This window comes from Mauremys reevesii, linkage group 5, assembly GCF_016161935.1.
Source record: "Mauremys reevesii isolate NIE-2019 linkage group 5, ASM1616193v1, whole genome shotgun sequence".
NCBI lineage: Eukaryota > Metazoa > Chordata > Testudines > Geoemydidae > Mauremys > Mauremys reevesii.
In genome coordinates, this window is record NC_052627.1 from 25,703,836 (window position 1) to 25,718,164 (window position 14,329).

At 40.8% G+C, this 14,329-nt stretch overlaps 1 protein-coding gene across 33 annotated transcripts in view; it reads left to right on the forward strand.

Annotated features, from left to right (window-relative positions):
• Positions 1–14,329, forward strand: part of BMPR1B (bone morphogenetic protein receptor type 1B) — a 384,295-nt gene that overhangs the window by 111,789 nt on the left and 258,177 nt on the right. For 2 of the 33 annotated variants that reach the window (XM_039540888.1, XM_039540890.1), the window contains exon 3: positions 743–820. The exons of the other annotated variants lie outside the window; for them this stretch is intronic. The gene's annotated coding sequence lies outside the window, so the exon portion shown is untranslated. The remainder of the gene's footprint in view (positions 1–742; positions 821–14,329) is intronic. 33 annotated transcript variants of the gene reach the window in all.

Sequence of the window (14,329 nt, forward strand, 5' to 3'; positions counted from 1 at the left end):
CAAAAGGGGGGGGGAGAGAAAATAAGTGTCTTAAAGTGAAAATAGAAAAATGTGCTGTAGATGGAAGTGGGAAGTAATTAGTTTATAAAACACTGCATAGAAAATATCCCTAAAAACATTGTAAAAGGCTTTTAAAAGTATTTATCTTTTATAGTTGCACTTCTTTAAAGTGTGTTCTCTTAACAACTCTAGGCACTTTTGCTACTATGTAAAATATACAAAATTAATTTTAAAAATCCAGAAATATGTAATGAATGAAAAGAAACCCAGATTAAAAATAATGTTAATCCCAAAAGTAATAATCACCCCATACACATACCTATACACACACTCCACATTTCTCAAGCCAGCCGCTCATCTAAAGCCCAAACATACAGATGAGCTTTGCAGGTTGGATATCTAGGTTCTCCTGTACCACAGAGTGGAAAGTGCCTTCCAGATTTGAGGGCACTCATGGAAAATACCCTGCCAACAACCCCTGCTGCCTTTAAAAACATTTAATGCCCAAGGGCCTGATTCAGAGCCCATAAAATTAATAGACTCCTGTTGACTTCATTGGGCACTGAATCAGGCCTTAAGAAGTCAAATGTATATAATTTACATTCCACGTGGTGCCATATTTATTTATTTAACTTTTAAAATATATTTTTACAAATGTTACTGTGGTGTATTGAGAACTGCATTGGAATTGCAAGCTATTGCTTAAAGACTGGTAAGGGATGTTTCCTGGTCCTGCTTACAGGCTGGAGTGCTCTGTAGTGAAGCATGAGATCTAATCTGGGAGATGCAGTTAGTTTGGAAAAAGCCAGCCTAGAACAAGGTGGGGTGAGTGAATGAGTTGTTCCTCTCTGCCTTGCAGAGCAGCCTGTTTTGTGTGTCTTTATTTTTGGTTATTACGTGTTCTGGATTCTAAGAATAAAAGTAATGTTACTTTGCTACCTTCCAGAAAGAGTTTTATATTTTTTATCTACATTCTTGTTTGTATACCATGAACATAACAGCTACTAAAGACTCATTACTGATTGCCCTTCACAAAAAAACTTCTCTGCTTCATGTTGTATCTGCCAGCTGTTAGCCAGAACCCACTGGACTCTGTCAGGTAGCCTACTCCCTTTCCAGTGACTGGACTCACTTCGTGTGCATTCTACATGCTATCCTAGCTCAGGGTTTAATAGAGGGTTTTCTTCTCTTGCTGTGGTGTGGGAGTCATGCAGGGTTCAGTTCAGCTCTGAGTTATTTGTTTGGACCTGATCCTGCATCCCTTACTCATGTTAGTTCCAAGATTGGTCCCAAAATATTTTACATTTCACATCAGTGAGGAATATGTAAATAGCGCTGCATTGAAAATCTTGTGAGTAGATAGGAAAATTTTGACTCTCATTGGTTATTGTAGCACCTAGGAGTCCTAGCCATGGACTAGGACCCTACTGTCCTACTTCATGGTACTGTACAAACGCAGAACAAGAAGACATTCCCAGCTCCAAAGACCATATATGAAATTTTAATTTTTTATCCTTCCTGAATCATGTTTTGTGTCTCCCGATATATGTGGTGTGACATAAGTGATGATGTATAACAATACAAGAAACTGTCAGTTTATACTTCACAGATTGTTTTGTAAGAAAAAAATTGGGTGACATTCAATGACCTGTATTAGATTCAGGCAGGCAATCACTGGCTAGTTTATTACAAACGTTACTGAAGATAAAGTTAATCAGGCCAGTTTCTCCTGGATGCCGAATGATGATGCAGTAACTAAATTTGCCATGCCCAGTTGCGATAGGACTTACATACAATTAACCATTCCTTCCTGCCTGCTCCAGTTATGATTCACAGTTATGACTTTGCATGTACAGTACTGGTGATTTATTACCAGATATTTTACTGTAACAGCTCTGGAGAATGACAGGTTGTTACTTTCCAGGCTCAGAGTGTGGGCTGGCTTGGGAGGGATATGGGTTGTGGAAGGGAAAGAGAAAATGGGGGTTAGAAATAACCTGCCAGTTGTAATCTTCAGAACCTTTATATAAACAGACTGGAATGAAAACAAAGATTTTTATTTGGAAACCTGTAGCATATCCAATCATAACATTCCATGCTGAGCTATATGCACAGTTTTAGAAAGACACTACAGTGTAGTAGATCAGGCCCGCAACTCTATTCACTGCTTGCTTTGTGTACAGTTTTACGTCAGTCTGCTTGAAGGTGTATTTTTACCCTGCAGCCATTAAAGGGGGTGGGGAGGCAGTGGTTCGGGGGCAGGAGAGGGAAATAGCTGGGTTAACAGTAGTAAATTGGAATAACAGTGCCTATGTTTAATCTGAATGATAGGTATTTGTTTGTGATAGAAACTCAAAAGATAAAATTCATGCTTTTGCTCATCTCTAAAATAGTATTTTTAAAAGTCAGAAATACACCGAGTTTCATCTATGTTGACTATAAAATAACTGTGTTTAAAATAATATCAAGATTCTGCCTTCAACAGCAGAGCAAAGACATTTAGAGTTAAAGCTGACGTTATTCTTTAACACAGTTGTTGTCGCTAGGCTCTGCGGCTATTACAGAGTTCAATCCTGAGAGGTACTGAGCACTTTTTATTCCCACAGACCTCAGCGGTCTGCAGGATCAAACTGCATAATGTTCCGTACCTTATAAGATTGGTGACCAACATAGTTAGAAAAATTCTCCAACATCCATTCCCCTGCCTCCATGCAATCCTAGCTTGAGCATGTAGACTGGGAAATTGGTTTAATCTAATTTGGGAAGGGAGGGAAAACTCCCACAGTTGCACTAATAACCCTTCTTGTGGACCACATAAAAAGTTTGCGTCCTATGGATATTAGACCCTGGTCTTGCAGATTGTTTTGCATGGGGAGACTGCTGTGTCCATGAGTAGGGCCCTACCAAATTCACGGTCCATTTTGGTCAATTTCACACTCACAGGATTTTTAAAATAAGCTATTTAAATCTGAAATGTTCACAGTGTTGTAATTGTAGGGCTCATGACCCAAAAAGGAGTTGTATGGTGGTCACAAGATTATTGTAGGGGGAGTTGTGGTACTTGTACCCTTACTTCTGTGCTGCTGCTGGTGGCAGCGCTGCCTTCAGAGCTGGGCAGCTGGAGAGCGGCAGTTGCTACCTGGAAGCCCAGCTCTGAAGGCAGAGCCACCGCCAGCAGTAGTGCAGAAGTAAGGATGGCATGGTATGGTATGGTATTGCCATCCTTACTTGTGTGCTGCTGCTGGCGGGGTGCTGCCTTCACAGCTGGGCCCCAAACCAACAGCTGCCACGCTCCAGCTGCCCAGCTCTGAAGGCAGTGCAGAAATAAGGGTGACAATACCGTGACCCCCGCTAAAATAACCATGCGACCTCCCCTGCAACTCCCTTTTGGGTCAAGACCCCCAATTTGAGAAGCGCTGGTCTCCTCTGTGAAATGTAGTCTTTCATGTGTATTTACCCTATACTATACATAGGGTAGTATGTACATATAAGAACATAAGAATGGCCGTACTGGTTCAGACCAAAGGTCCATCCAGCCCAGTATCCTGTCTACCGACAGTGGCCAATGCCGGGTGCCCCAGAGGGAGTGAACCTAAAAGGTAATGATCAAGTGATCCTGCTGTCCATCACCACCCTCTGACAAACAGGCTAGGGACACCATTCCTTACCCATTAATGAACTTAACCTCCATGAATTTATCCAGTTCTCTTTTAAACCCTGTTATAGTCCTAGCCTTCACAGTCTCCTCAGGCAAGGAGTTCCACAAGTTGACTGTGCGCTGTGTGGAGAAGAACTTCCTTTTATTTGTTTTAAACCAGCTGCCCATTAATTTCATTTGGTGGCCCCTAGTTCTTATATTATGGGAACAAGTAATTAACTTTCTTATTCACTTTCTCCATATCACTCATGATTTTATATACTGTAACTCCATCATATCCCCCCTTAGTCTCCTCTTTTTTCCAGGCTGAAAAGTCCTAGCCTCTTTAATCTCTCCGCATATGTGACCCGTTCCAAACCCCTAATCCTTTTAGTTGTCCTTCTCTGAACCTTTTCTAATACCAGTATATCTTTTTTGAGATGAGGAGACCACATCTATGTGCAGTATTCAAGATGTGGATGTGGATGTACCATGGATTTATATAAGGGCAATATGATATTCTCCCTCTTATTCTCTACCCCCTTTTTCATGATTCCTAACATTGTTTGCTTTTTTGACTGCCGCTGCACACTGCGTGGACGTCTTCAGAGAACTATCCACGATGACTCGAAGATCTTTTTCCTGATTAGTTGTAGCTAAATTAACCATCATATTGTTTGTATAGTTGGGGTTATTTTTCCCAATGTGTATTATTTTACATTTATCCACATTAAATTTCATTTGCCATTTTGTTGCCCAATCACTTAGTTTGTTGAGATCTTTTTGAAGTTTTTCACAGTCTGCTTTGGTCTTAACTATCTTGTGCAGTTTAGTATCATCTGCAAACTTTGCCACCTCACTTTTTACCCCTTTCTCCAGATCATACATAGTATAGGGTAAAAGCACACAAAAGACCAGATTTCACTGGGGGAGACCAGATTTCACAGTCCGTGACGTGTTTTTCAAGGCCTTGAATTTGGTAGGGCCCTATCCATGAGGAACCCCATTGACTGCAGTGGGGCTCTGTAAGGGTACAAGAGTCAGCCCACAAGGAGCAACTGTAGGATTGGCCTTCAGAGAGACCAGATAGCCCAGCATTGCCCTACTTTGGAGGGACTGCCCCGCTGAACTGGTAGGTTTTAGTCAAACTGAGGTTTCAAACCAGTTTTGGTAAAACTTCAAGACCTGTGGTCATGTCCCCCTTCAGGGAAAAAGAAGGCAGGGAGCTTAGCAGCCTACGTCCATGCTGCTTTAACAGGAGGGAAAGTGAGGAGTGGTGCCAATAGTTGATTTTTAGAATGGGAGGGAGAATGAGGGAGCTGGAGACACTGCTGTTTCCTGTCTTTGAGTCACTGTTCTTTTAAGATGAAGGGGGTATAGGAAGCCCTGAACTGGAGCCCTCTTGCTTTTACAGAAGAGGAGGGGCAGCGAGTGAAGAGCATAGCAGCCCCTGTGCAGGAGGAACTGAAGGCTGAGGCCTTCCCTTACTTACCAGAGCACCAGGAACACACAGAGTTTCCCCTGCAGCATTTGTTGGTTTTAGGGCTGGGCTGAGGTGGAGTCATTGAGTTTTGTACCCAGGCATATGGTTGGATCATTTCTGTAATTCCCTCAGTTGTAAAACCCAAAAGTGTCCAATTATGATTATAATCAACAGTGCCGAAGCTTCAGCTTATGTTGTGTGTGTGCTATCCAGGCCTTTGGGAGTGAAGTTAGGGAAAAACTTTAAAAAAATTTCAGCTAAAAGATAATCAATTTAATGATATGGAAAATGATGCTCCATCCTGTGTTTATTCAACAGGATTTCCCAGAAAAACTGATATTTGCTAATTTTGATAAATGTCTTGGTAACCCATACAGCCTGGGAGATGTGAATTTTTTTCCCCTCCCATACTTTATTTAAGGTTGAAATGCATCATGAAATGTCATTGGTTTATAATCTGTGTGGTGGTAAATTTGATCCTTTTTATTGAGCATAAGAAATAAACATTGACATGTTGTAAATGTGAAAGTTCCCATTTTCAGTTGTTGTTTTTTTAAAAATAGGTGCTCTTTCCTTGTTAGTTTGAAAGGCAGCTGTAGATAAGACTTTGGTAATATCACCTGCCATGAGTCAATAGTTGCTAACATTGCAGTGAGCAGACACCTGTTCTAAGAAACACTAGCCAGAGTATAGAACAGTCACTTTCTTCTCAGAAATGAAATGAGATTGAGATGATAGCTAAAGCAAAATTGCTATTACTGTATGGTTTGCAAACTTGTTAAGACAGAATGGAGTTTGCATGAATATTTGGGTAGAAAGAATTAAAAAATAACTAATTGGGAACTTGCAGAAATGGGAGGTTGTCAGGAATTGTATGAAACCTTTGAGAGCTTGAGAAACCTATTGTATGGCCTCATAGTCATTGTTGCAGAATTTAATTTGATTTTCCTCTGCAGCTTAATACCTAGCACTTCTGGACTACATTTCAAGGAAAGAATATTTGCTTTGTTTGTTTTCCCCATAATCTAAAAACCACCCTCCATGTGTATGCAATGGAATGCTAGGAAAAAGGCATAATTGAAAAGTAAATAATCCATTTCCAGGGTTTTCGAATTCCTCTGTTCACTTAAAAAATCCAAAAGAAACCCTAAATGCAGATACCAGTAGGATTCCTTTGGTGCAAAAAATTAGTTTTCCATTTTAGCTCCATGCCACTTCTGAATTCCTTTTGAAAAATTGCCTAAAGAAGTGTGTGTTTCTCCTGTAGCCAGTGCTTGTCAGAACTTCTCTTGAGTCAGGAAATGGGCATCTGTCTCTTTTATAGTATGAGTTAGCTCCAATTCTCCCTCTTTGCCCCCCACCCCTCAAATCTTTCTCCAGGGACAACCTCTGTTTTCATTACTAAACAGACTACTCTGTTGCCAAAACAACTGATTCACATTCACCACAGACAGGTTTATTATTTCTTCTCAGGTATGGTACTTAAACTAATAGCAGTGGGTACAATAAATGTACCCAAAGAGATGCATTATTGCAATACAGCAGTTCTTAAAATCACAGTTACATATGTGATACTTGTTTAAAATATGGAAATATAATTTAAGGGATGATTCAGGAAAAAATACTTGCAGATTCTGCATTGGGGAAACCTAAAAAAAATCAGCTCCTGTGGGGTTGAGCCAAGTGGCATGAAAGCTGGATGTATTTTCATCCCTAACTGGGTCCTGAATGTCCAAATTTTAATATTAATATTTTCAGCAGCCACAGTTTTGACAATGGTATAGCTCTGAAGTATTGTCAGGAAAAGAAATATAAAATTTTATGAAATGTTAAGTTCCTTTATTCACTTTTCTGGGAGGGGAGAAGTAATAATAAACCAATTTTAGTGGTTGTTAATAGGCTGCACATTTTAAGCTGCTATTTAAAGGTGACTTTTACGAAGTGATATTCGTTCATTTGAGGAGACAAATCCATGTAAATTAGGTACATAGGAGTATTATGGACCAGGAAAATAAAATCATCCCTTAATAACACACAAATATCCATCTATAATTTCTGTTGACTTAACCATAAAAAGCCATATCTTTATTGAATGTACCTTTCATTTTAAAATTTTTCCCCAGGTTCATCTAAATTTGACCTAATGTACCATTTAATTCTGTTGGTGATTGTAGTTCTTCCTCTATTCCAGCTTATGCATTGTGTAAGAGACCTTCCCATAGGTGAAACTTCAGTTGTCGTCTTGGTATTGGTCTAGTGCCGCTCCCATCCTCAGCTTCAGGCTTTTGCCTGGTGTTCAAGAGACACTTTCATAATAGGGTCAATAGGTGGTATTGTGGAGACAGCTAACAAATATTTTGAGGTAGTAACGTGCTTCTGATCAGGGTGAAAGAGGGAGAATAGTAGTCCTTGTGTTCAATGATCACACAGCGTGGAAAGTGTTTGCAAGAGGTCTGCTTTATTCTGAACCTTAGGCTGGTCCCAGCTAGCTGCCTGCCTGGAAAGCTGAGCCTGGAAAGGCACAGACCCTCAATATCACAGTCCTGGTGTACTGTGGCTGTATGAGGCATTGACACACATTCATATATGTCATTGTCATGTCTCTCATTACAGATACTGGCTTTTACTGGGGAAGGTGGTGATGTATTAGGAAATTGCAGGATAGTATTTTCATAGAAAATACGTCTGCTCTGTCTCAGTTCTGGCTCCTTGGTATCAGTATATACACGTTGCATGCTGGATTCTGAATGGACTGGAAGCTTGGGAGAAATGTACAGGCACAAAGGCACTTTACTGAGAAGATTAGCAGAAATTTATTTTAATAAGATTGGAACAGTAACTTTTTGTTTGTCCTTAACTTCACTGGACTGGGGTCTTGTTTCTAAACATAAGGTTTTCAAACCTTGATTGACCCTGAAACATTATTAGATAGGGCTTTTCTGACTGTCCAGCAGTTTACCCACCAAAGGGGAAAGTCCCCCCATTATAGTGAAGGACCCAATCGTCATCCCACCCTCTAACTAGCCTTTGTGTTTCACTTTGTCTTGGCTTGGCTTTTCCGCTTGCGCCTATTCCCAAAAGTCTTTGTCTGAAACATGCTTCTAGAACATTAGTATTGCTGTAAAAATATGGCCTCATTCTTGCATGGCCTAACATATGTCAGTATCTCATAAATCTTGCACACAAAATGTATTCATATTGGCCTGGATTATTTTTAGATTTTCATCTATCTGCAGTGTTCACCTTGTAAACATTGTTGCATTGTGCTAGTGCATGAGAAATTGAAAGTGAAATTGAGTAGAAACTGACTTTATAAACAGATGTGAAACTGACTAGCCTGCTGTCTTTGTCCACCTTGAAAGAAATACAAACTCTGGCCAGATTAGATTTTGAATGGCTGAAGAAATAGTTTACAGATTAAACAAACACAAACTCACTCTGGATTTTTCAGTTTATTTCAATAGCTCTAGTTTAACTGAAATAATATAAACTGTGTGTAGAGGCATTCCTTCCATGTAGCATTACAATCATTAAACTTAAGAAGCACAAATCTACAGACCAAAACAAAGCAAACCCCAAAACAGGGTAGCTCTTTCATTTTCTCAGGAACTTCCTACCTCAGTCTAACAACAAACCGCTCTATCTGCTCATGGGAGAAAACTAGACCCTGTTCAAGGTCCCCGATGGGACTGCCTCTTTAAGCTGATTTTGACACTTTTTTGAGGTTAACTTACAGAATCCCCACAGAGAATGTGAGAGAATTTGGCCACAGCTGTCAGAAAATTTCTCAATTTAAACCCTGGTAATGTTAAAAACATGTGGACTGATTTTCCTTAAATTTCACTTGATTTTTAAGTCTCCACGAATACAACTACACTGAAAAAAAAATTCCCATGGCTGTGAATCTCAGAGCCCAAGTCTATAGACTCAGGTTTGCGCTACAGAGCTAAAAATAACCGCGTAGATCAATGGTTCCCAAACTTGTTCTGCCGCTTGTGCAGGGAAAGCCCCTGGCGGGCCGGACCGGTTTGTTTACCTGCTGCATCCGCAGGTTCGGCTGATCGCGGCTCCCACTGGCTGCAGTTCACCACTCCAGGCCAATGGGAGCTGCTGGAAGCGGCGCGGGCCAAGGGACGTACTGGCTGCCGCTTCCAGCCACTCCCATTGGCCTGGAGCGGTGAACCGCGGCCAGTAGGAGCCGCGATCGGCCAAACCTGTGGACACGGCAGGTACACAAACCGGCCTGGCCCGCCAGGGGCTTTCCCTGCACAAGCGGCGGAACAAGTTTGGGACCCACTGGCATAGATGTTCCTGCTTGGAATGGAGCTTGGGTTCTAAGCCCACCCATCTCCTGGGTTTCAGTGCTTGAGCTCCAGCCTGAATGAGAGTGTCTACACTGCAATTTTCAATGCCATAGTGTGAGCCGGAATTTCTGAGACTCACTGTCACGGGTGGTTTTTTTGCAGTGTAGCTATACCCAATGAGATCTAACGAACAAGCCAAATTTAAAATATCTTGTGTGGCAACTTGTCTAATTACAAAATGTCTGGTCAATACAGATGGAAAATGAATGTTTTTCACTCGTTGATAACTCAGTAACACACAAATCAGTGTTACCTGGACTTAGGAAAACATTCATTTTGAGCTAAGAGAATGATTCAGAAGAAATGTTTGATAAAGGTATGAGCATCTGACAACGTTTGAGAACCGCTGTCCTAGCTTGCTGGTAAAATTTTCCAAATTATCCACCTGGAAGTCTGAGTCTCATTTTCAAAAGTGACATAGGCATTTAGGGGGGAGGGATAGCTCAGTGGCTTGAGCATTGGCCTGCTAAACCCAGGATTGTGAGTTCAGTCCTTGAGGTGGCCACTTAGGGGTCTGGGGCAAAAATCAGTACTTGGTCCTGCTAGTGAAGGCAGGGGGCTGGACTCCTTTCAAGGTTCCTTCCAGTTCTAGGAGATAGGTATATCTCCTATTATTATTTTTTTTTTTTAGGAGCAATGAAGGTCAGTGAAACAGAGGCTACTAAGTGCTTAAGTCACTCCAAATGCGTATCACTTGAAAACTAGAAAGTACTATGGTATAAATGGCTTTTCTTAAGTCAAGTAATTTATTCTCTGAAAGGGAATTGAGCTGGCATCAATCAGCAAATGGCAGTTCAAAACTCCCTTTGGCCTTGGCACTTGGGTTCCAGTTTCATGAGTTCGTGGCTTACAGCGTTACCCGTTGGCATAGCACATACAGTGCCTTAAACACTGGTTAAGCAGAAAGTCTTTCATCAGTCTTATTTTTAGTACATTATCATGTTTTCTGATTTTATTGATACAATTTTGAGATGAGATCTCTCATTTAAAAGGCTCAGTGCTGAAAGCTTATAGTGGGAATGCTTTTAAGTACTTTTAATTAGTATGGCTGGCAGCTTTTGTTGCAGGCTGGAGTTGGGGTTGGAGAACCCTTATTTTAATTTAAAGCAACCAGAATATTTTCTGAGGCTTTAGTTATCAGTTTCCATCCACAAATTCTGTATCGTTTTTTATTTTAATTAGTAAAGGAATGTAAGTTAGAATTTGACCTCTGAGTGACCCACTTGCTTATACTACCATGTAATCAGTTACACGGAGGCCTACAGATAACTTCAGAGCTTTTTGTCAGTAGTTATTTAATTGGGAAGTGTGTTGCTTATTGGAGCATTTGACATGTGAGGTGAAAGATGTCAACTGTCGTACTACTGTGACCTCTGGTATCAGGGACATTTTCTTTAGTTTCCCAAGGGGCCCTCAGGCTGTAACAAATGCTGCAACAGAAGCAAGACATTCATTCCTATGAGGTGGGTAGTCATGTTTGAAAAATTCAGCCATTTAATAAAGGGATCATTTAAAGGGCACCTGCAACCGAACACACACATGCTGTACATCTCAATAAGCTCTCCCGTTCTAATGGAAACATTAACATTCCAAGCTTTGAGGGCATTATTTTATTCCTAGTGATAGGAATAACTAAGAGGCTAAACCAATGAGTGAGGTAAAAGAGTTTCCCCTTCCCCTGTTGGTTGTGAGATTTTAGTCTTCATCCATCTTTTTACTTACATTGATTGTGAGTATGTTAACAAAAATAGCGGCATATATACAGCAAAATATCCGGTGTCTGTTTTTTAGTAAAGGTTTTCGTGGGAATTGAGGCCTGTTGGTTGGCGGAGGCAGGGTGGGGAGGAGTATTAAAGAGGCAAACATTTTTATTGTTGTAAAATGTGATATAAAAAGTCAGGTGATTATGAGCATATTGTGCAGCTAGGAGCGGAGGTAATGTAGTGTCAGAAAGAGAGAGTTGGTGCTTTCCTAATGCCAGCCTTCACTCCTGCATTGTTGTGCAACCTTCGCGTTCCCCTGGACTTTGCAGCCATGGTTGTGCTGGGGAAGAGCCTCTGTTCCCTTCCCCATCTCCTTATTCAAACACAGGAGACCACAGTGATTTGCCCCAGAAGCAGTGGTGAGCTGGAGCAGGTTCCCACAGGTTCCCAAGAACCGGTTGCTAAAATTAGACCTCCGTGGAGAACCGGTTGTTAAAGGGCCAGGGGGTGGGCAAAGAACTCTGGTCTGTGGGCCGGACCATCCTGTTGCTCCTAGGATTCCCAGCTGGGGAGGCTGAGGCTCCCCTGGCCCTTCCCCCCAGCTGCAGTGTGGCCAGCCGCCGGCATCAGCTGGGCAGCTCAGCTGAGCTCTGGAGTCGTCCTGCTGCCGTTTTTTTTAGAGGCCCGGCAAGGTGGCGGGGCGTGTGTGTGTGTGTCCTGCTGCAAGCTCCAGGGCTGGCCAGAGGGGAGGGGGCAAGTGGGGCAATTGGCCCTGGCACTGCAGGGGCCCCCAGCCCCATGGGTATGTCTCCCCCCCACCCCAACTCCGCCCCCTTAAATCAGAACTTTTTATAGGGAACCGGTTGTTAAGATTTTGGCAGCTCATCACTGCCCAGAAGCCTTAAATTAAATGTATTGCGTTACTTGAAATTACACACATTTAATCTTGTTTTCTATCTGCCGCTGCTGTTGTATTTAATCCAGATGGAAATGTATTAAAGAAAAAATCCAGGCATACTCTTATAGGGGTCCGAGCCTGCCAAATGTTGAGCACCTCTTGTGAGGCACTAAGCACCCGCAAATCCCCTTGAAGTCCATGGACTTTAAATCAGTTAGCACCTTGTGGGATTGTGTCATAAATGTTTATATTAGCTTTGGACTGTAAAAGCTGTTAAGGTTTTTATCATTTGCAGGTAAACAGACAACAGTTTGTGCAAGTACTCACAGACTGTATTTTTTTCATAGACTTAACTTTCTACTTGAGGACACCAGTCATAAAAGAGAGCTGTGAAATACATTCTTGTATAAAATGTATAATGAAAGGATTGTATAGTTTCTTCTTGGGAATTGAATCTAGGTTATTCGGAATTTTATGTACTTCACTTTTCACAAAACCAAAATACGTAATATCAAATAATGGGGAAAAAATGTCATTGGTGACTATTCTGTTGCATGTAAATGGCCTTTGGACACTTCTGATTTTGAACTTTAAATATTTGTAGTTTTCTCATTGTTTTAAATGTTCCATAATATTTTGTTTTCATATAAAAACCACCTGCCTTCATATTTCACCAAATGTGGCAACTTTTGCAGTGGGAGCCATTTATATTGTTGCAAACATCATAATTCATGCATGTAAAATGATAAGTTTTGCTAAGTCAACATATATGGGTAAGCTCACAGCAGGAGGAACATGTATTCATCTATATAAAACAGTATGAAATATAAACTGGGAGATCCTTCATCTGCTAGAGAATTCTTCTCAAACATATTTCATTCAAAAGATAGAGGTAAAAATTAATTCTTTGTATCGTGCTGAAACACGAGACCACAATAATAGGATGAAATAATCCAGATTTTTCAACAAATTTACTGAATTCTGTAATATCCTTTTCATAGTATGTGATAAAACTGCCCTCTTAGTTTTGGAAACTGATCAGGGAGAACATTAATATCCATGAACACATATAAATTCTATACAGCTGCTGTTTAATGTGAGTTACTCTAAAAGTGCAAAATCAAATGGTATTTTGAAACAGACACACTCTGTAGAGATTATTTACTAGTGACATGCTTTACTATGCATATGCTGCTTTAAAGGGTCAGTGTCAGGTCAAATCTGACCCAAAAGTTAAGTTTGGTAAAAATAAGTGCTGCTTCTACTGGTTTACAATGTAAGTAGATTGACACAATACAAAGCATGCTGGATGACCCAAAGGATAGTTCTGTCTAAGAGCGTCTTTTTCAGGGATGGTGTTGTGGGGCATGGGACACAGCACTTTTACTAATATGGATTGGGATCTGTGGGCATCTTGTAGCTAAGGTGTATGCTATCAGTAGGCATGTTGCTGAGATCAGACAACCCTGCACCGTCATGACTATTCAGTCAGGATCCAGACTAGTTTTCTGTGTAGTTCAGACTTGTTCTGCATTCTTTATAGAGCTATAAAACTTATATTGATGTGTTTGGTGCATTGTTGATTTGCCATTGGCCCTTGATCAGGTTGATCCTCCTCTGGCAAGGCAATATTTACCTTCTGGGTACATTGCTGTGATACTGGTCGTGGCTGACGTGCATTGATCATTCATGGCTTGAATTCATTGCTGCACATTTTTGGGACTCTTCATACAAGAATCTTTGAAGTTTGCTTATTAAAAAACAAATTCATTGATATTTCTTTATGAACAGACCCAAAGACTTGCATGGGAATCTATATAAAATAATAATAGCAAGCAGTAATTAATTCAGGAAGTGAAGAATAATTTATTCAATTTAAAGTCTAGAAGATAGGTATGCAGAAACCTGGCCGAAGCATTGGGGCTAGCATCCCTTCTCTTGAGAAATGTGCTACGTTATATTTAATGGCCACACATGGTCAAAGTCCTTCGGTTTAAGTCTGATCTGAAAGACAACACTACAGTTTGGATCAGGAAGCAAAGTTAATGTGTTGAGTGCCCAGCAAAAATCATGCTCATACGAGATACTGGAAGGTGGATGGAGGCAGTGGTGGATCACCCAAGGAAATGACGTTTCCTTAAAAGAAAAATACTTTTGGGCAAATGTTTTTTTTTTCAGCCCTGTTATATCACATGGCATCCAGACTTATCTGGATTTATTTTATTTCCGTAAAGAGTTCTCTGA